Source organism: Tiliqua scincoides, chromosome 9 (assembly GCF_035046505.1).
Source record: "Tiliqua scincoides isolate rTilSci1 chromosome 9, rTilSci1.hap2, whole genome shotgun sequence".
NCBI lineage: Eukaryota > Metazoa > Chordata > Lepidosauria > Squamata > Scincidae > Tiliqua > Tiliqua scincoides.
Window position 1 is genome coordinate 26,280,167 of NC_089829.1, and position 6,157 is coordinate 26,286,323.

Genomic DNA, 6,157 nt, shown 5'->3' on the forward strand with positions numbered 1-6,157 from the left:
ACACAATTTGTTTGCCACTTTCACTCCAGCACTCTCTGCTACTGAAGAGACAAGCCATTTTTCTACTTAACAGTGTTGCTTCTCACTTCTGCTGTAGGAGTGAAAGCAGCAAACCAAACTTATTCCACACATGCAGATCTTTCTTCCTTGCTGTTCCATTGTTTGGATTCCAGCCCACAACTATACCGTAACGTAACCTGTCCCAAATAACTTCAGTATTTTCACCCATTTTGATAAGCACATTTGTCAGCATTGTCGCATATCATGACTTGAATCAGGTCTTATAGTGGAGGATGAGAGTGATGTCCTTGGGGATTTCTACACCCCAGTACAGCACTCCAGCATTAAACCCGAAGTGTTTGGGTGATAACAGGATGGGAAAGAGACAAGGGGGCAGTTGATACTACATTGATAATTATGTATGAGTACATGCCCTTCTCTGCAGAGATGCAATGTATGAGGAATCTCTTTTCTACATTGAAGTTTGTGGGCATGTATTCTAAATGGTTCTCCTTTTGAGGAGGAAGATTGGGCTCCTACGTGGAGAGTCTCTGATGTTACAATATTTTACATAGTGGAGCAGAAGGGGTTCCATTGGCCCTTCCCTCACACAAAGGGGATCCCAGGCCATTCAGCACATTTTTTAGTGCGCATCCCTCAGCAGAAAAGCTGTTGCGCAGCCTACCTCTTCCAACATCTGTTGTGCAGACAAATATGGTTAATGGCAGTAGGGTCCAGCTATGCTGAATAGACACCTTGTAAAAAAAAAAAAAAACCGCAGAAAATTCCTTGCTGGAGCTTTTCAGAACAGAGCTCTGCAGTTTTGTTTTTTTCTGATTTCCATATTCCCATTTCTTTTCAGTCTTGTGTTATCTGTTGCTGGGGGAACTGCCAAAGAGAAGTTGCAAGCCATGAGTAGAACTTGACATGGATCCCAAAAACAAGGGTGAAAATGTGGGCCGCTTCAGAAGTTCCTTTGCAGCTTTCCATTTTTTGCACCTTCCCAATTGGGGGAATTGGTTATACCAGCCTTTATCTCAAGCCTCTTTGAAAACCGACACTGCTGGAACTCAGCAAACCCCTTTTTAAGCAGCTGAACCTGTGTGTGACTTAGGAAGTGTGTGTGGTGTGTGTGTATGAAAATGGAGTTTCTTGGCTTTTCAGACACTTGTCCTGTTGTAATTTTTTTTAAATGTAAAATAAAGTAACTAATTGAAAACTTATCATCAGCTGTTTACCTTTCCCCACCTTATTGTGTGTGGTTATAGGGTGGGAGACATATTTCAGTGGTAGGACACCTGCTTTGCAAGTGTAGATTGAGTAGTGATAGTTTCAGGACAGGAAAAACAAAGTAGTTCTCTGCAGATAAGTACATTATGGAATTCATTGCCATAAATTGAGCTAGGAGGCAGCCTCATATATCATTGCTATGGTGATGTATGGTATTAATATATTACACTTTCCTATCTGTACACTTGAGATGAGTTAGAAGTAACCAAGTGCCTCTGGGAACTAAGTGCCAGGTAAGGCACAAGAGTTTAGCATCTGGGCGAGTTCAGCAGCAGGGCGAGGAGGCCAGGGCCCCATACGCTGCCCTTCCTCTTCCCTTGAGGAGAGGGCTGCTATCCAGTGTACGGTTTTTAAAAGGACCCCTAAATAAAACAACAACAAAAAAGCTATGCAGTCAGACAGCCAGCAGCAGGGTGGGGGCTATCCAGTGTTCTGCATCGAGTGCCACATGTATGATTATATGCCTCTGGGGCATAAGTCATGGGTGTGTCCTCGATGCAAGGAGCTCCAGGCTCTCAGGGAACGCATCCGCTCCCTTGAAGCCTTGGTGGCCGACCTGGAGAAGCGCAGGCAGCCAGAGGAGGACCGTGGGGAGACTTCTGGGGACGATCAGGCTTCGTCCCAACCTCAGGCGTGCAGCTCCTCGGCTGCCCGGGTGGGAAGTCTCGGGACTGGAGGACGTCATCCAGGAGAGGAGGGAAACAATCCCCTAGGGGGGATCCCTTCTCCAGGGGATGGGCCCGTATCCGAGCGCACTCGGGATACTCCTCAGCGGGAGGGGGGTCGGGGGCTTCTTGTAGTGGGGGATTCGATTATTAGAAACATAGAGAGGGGGGTTTGCGACGGATGTGAGGACCGCATGGTGACTTGCCTGCCTGGTGCGAAGGTTGCGGACATCACTTCTCGTCTAGACAGGCTGGTAGACAGTGCTGGGGGAGAGGTAGCGGCTGTGGTGCATGTTGGCACCAACGATGTGGGCAAGTGTAGCTGGGAGGTCCTGGAGGCCAAATTTAGGCTTTTAGGCAGGAAGCTGAAAGCCAGGACCTCAAAGGTAGCGTTTTCTGAAGTGCTACCTGTTCCACACGCAGGGCCAGCTAGGCAGGCGGAGATCAGGGGTCTCAATGCGTGGATGAGACGGTGGTGTAGGGAGGAGGGGTTTAGATTCGTTAGGCACTGGGGAACATTTTGGGACAAGCGGGGCCTGTACAAGAGGGACGGGCTCCATTTGAACCAGAACGGAACCAGACTGCTGGCGCATAACATTAAAAAGGTGGCAGAGCAGCTTTTAAACTGATCCCTTGGGGAAGGCCGACAGGAGCCGAGGGGCATCCGGTTCGGGACTCCTCATCCCTATGGGATGAGGATGGGGAGGTTATAGAACAACAAGACAAAGGCAGGGTAGGAGAAGAAATTGGGAAAGTTAGGGAGATGGGATGTGATAGATGGTTTGGCACAATGAGAGGATGCGGGGACAAAGGAGCGAATAAGCAGCCCATCCTGGGGCATTCCGTGTATAAATGCTTTTATGCGAATGCCCGAAGTCTACGAGCAAAGGTGGGAGAACTGGAATGTCTGGTGACAAGGGAAAATATTGACATAGTGGGCATAACGGAAACCTGGTGGAATGCGGAGAATCAGTGGGATACCGCAATCCCGGGCTATAAACTCTACAGGAGGGACAGGCAGGGGCGTGTTGGAGGTGGGGTGGCCCTTTATGTTAAGGAAGGGATAGAATCCAGCAAAGTAGAGATTGAAGGTGGGTCCGACTCCACCGTAGAATCTCTGTGGGTTAAATTACCAGGCTTGTGCAGCGATGTAATACTGGGGGCGTGCTATCGTCCTCCAGACCAGAAATCTGATGGGGACCTTGAAATGAGGAAACAGATCAGGGAGGTGACAAGGAAGGACAGGGTTGTAATCATGGGGGACTTCAATTATCCTCATATTGACTGGGTCAATTTGTGTTCTGGTCACGATAAGGAAACCGGATTTCTTGACGTGCTGAATGACTGTGGCTTAGATCAGCTAGTCACGGAGCCCACCAGAGGACAGGTGACTCTGGATTTAATTTTGTGCGGTACGCAGGACCTGGTTAGAGATGTAAACGTTACTGAGCCATTGGGGAACAGTGATCATGCTGCGATCCGTTTTGACGTGCACGTTGGGGGAAGAATACCAGGCAAATCTCTAACAAAAACCCTTGACTTCCGACGGGCGGACTTCCCTCAAATGAGGAGGCTGGTTAGAAGGAGGTTGAAAGGGAGGGTAAAAAGAGTCCAGTCTCTCCAGAATGCATGGAGGCTGCTTAAAACAACAGTAATAGAGGCCCAGCAGAGGTGTATACCGCAAAGAAAGAAGGGTTCCACTAAATCCAGGAGAGTGCCCGCATGGCTAACCAGCCAAGTTAGAGAGGCTGTGAAGGGCAAGGAAGCTTCCTTCCGTAAATGGAAGTCTTGCCCTAATGAAGAGAATAAAAAGGAACATAAACTGTGGCAAAAGAAATGTAAGAAGGTGATAGGGGAGGCCAAGCGAGACTATGAGGAACGCATGGCCAGCAACATTAAGGGGAATAATAAAAGCTTCTTCAAATATGTTAGAAGCAGGAAACCCGCCAGAGAAGCGGTTGGCCCTCTGGATGGTGAGGGAGGGAAAGGAGAGATAAAAGGAGACTTAGAGATGGCAGAGAAATTAAATGAGTTCTTTGCATCTGTCTTCACGGCAGAAGACCTCGGGCAGATACCGCTACCCGAACGGCCCCTCCTAACCAAGGAGTTAAGTCAGATAGAGGTTAAAAGAGAAGATGTTTCAGACCTCATTGATAAATTAAAGATCAATAAGTCACCGGGCCCTGATGGCATACACCCAAGGGTTATTAAGGAATTGAAGAATGAAGTTGCAGATCTCTTGACTAAGGTATGCAACTTGTCCCTCAAAACGGCCACAGTGCCAGAAGATTGGAGGATAGCAAATGTCACGCCTATTTTTAAAAAGGGAAAGAGGGGGGACCCGGGAAACTATAGGCCGGTCAGCCTAACATCCATACCGGGTAAGATGGTGGAATGCCTCATCAAAGATAGGATCTCAAAACACATAGACGAACAGGCCTTGCTGAGGGAGAGTCAGCATGGCTTCTGTAAGGGTAAGTCTTGCCTCACGAACCTTATAGAATTCTTTGAAAAGGTCAACAGGCATGTGGATGCGGGAGAACCCGTGGACATTATATATCTGGACTTTCAGAAGGCGTTTGACACGGTCCCTCACCAAAGGCTACTGAAAAAACTCCACAGTCAGGGAATTAGAGGACAGGTCCTCTCGTGGATTGAGAACTGGTTGGAGGCCAGGAAGCAGAGAGTGGGTGTCAATGGGCAATTTTCACAATGGAGAGAGGTGAAAAGCGGTGTGCCCCAAGGATCTGTCCTGGGACCGGTGCTTTTCAACCTCTTCATAAATGACCTGGAGACAGGGTTGAGCAGTGAAGTGGCTAAGTTTGCAGACGACACCAAACTTTTCCGAGTGGTAAAGACCAGAAGTGATTGTGAGGAGCTCCAGAAGGATCTCTCCAGACTGGCAGAATGGGCAGCAAAATGGCAGATGCGCTTCAATGTCAGTAAGTGTAAAGTCATGCACATTGGGGCAAAAAATCAAAACTTTAGATATAGGCTGATGGGTTCTGAGCTGTCTGTGACAGATCAGGAGAGAGATCTTGGGGTGGTGGTGGACAGGTCGATGAAAGTGTCGACCCAATGTGCGGTGGCAGTGAAGAAGGCCAATTCTATGCTTGGGATCATTAGGAAGGGTATTGAGAACAAAACGGCTAGTATTATAATGCCGTTGTACAAATCGATGGTAAGGCCACACCTGGAGTATTGTGTCCAGTTCTGGTCGCCGCATCTCAAAAAAGACATAGTGGAAATGGAAAAGGTGCAAAAGAGAGCGACTAAGATGATTACGGGGCTGGGGCACCTTCCTTATGAGGAAAGGCTACGGCGTTAGGCCTCTTCAGCCTAGAAAAGAGACGCTTGAGGGGGGACATGATTGAGACATACAAAATTATGCAGGGGATGGACAGAGTGGATAGGGAGATGCTCTTTACACTCTCACATAATACCAGAACCAGGGGACATCCACTAAAATTGAGTGTTGGGCGGGTTAGGACAGACAAAAGAAAATATTTCTTTACTCAGCACGTGGTCGGTCTGTGGAACTCCTTGCCACAGGATGTGGTGCTGGCGTCTAGCCTAGACGCCTTTAAAAGGGGATTGGACGAGTTTCTGGAGGAAAAATCCATTATGGGGTACAAGCCATGATGTGTATGCGCAACCTCCTGATTTTAGGAATGGGTTAAGTCAGAATGCCAGATGTAGGGGAGAGCACCAGGATGAGGTCTCTTGTTATCTGGTGTGCTCCCTGGGGCATTTGGTGGGCCGCTGTGAGATACAGGAAGCTGGACTAGATGGGCCTATGGCCTGATCCAGTGGGGCTGTTCTTATGTTCTTATGTTCTTAAGTATACCTAAGAAATCTTTATTTTTATTCAGCATGGGACTTGAGTGTCTATAGCCCCACCAACATGAATCTGCACCCCAGCTAAGATAATCTTTAGAGGTCTTTTTCCAAGTGCTTGTACCATCTCAGATGGTGAATAGGGAAAAATAGCATCTTCTGATAGGGGACACATGAAGGAGCATGAAGAATATGAAGGAACGTTTTAAACACTGATGGAGATCACTTATTACATGGGTAGACCTTGTGTTTAATATCTATTAACAGAATCCTCCTGCTTGAATAGAAAGTTATTAAGAAGTGCTTTATCATTCTAACAGAGGAAACAGCATAAAACTCTACAAAAAGGGCACCGGGATGGATAA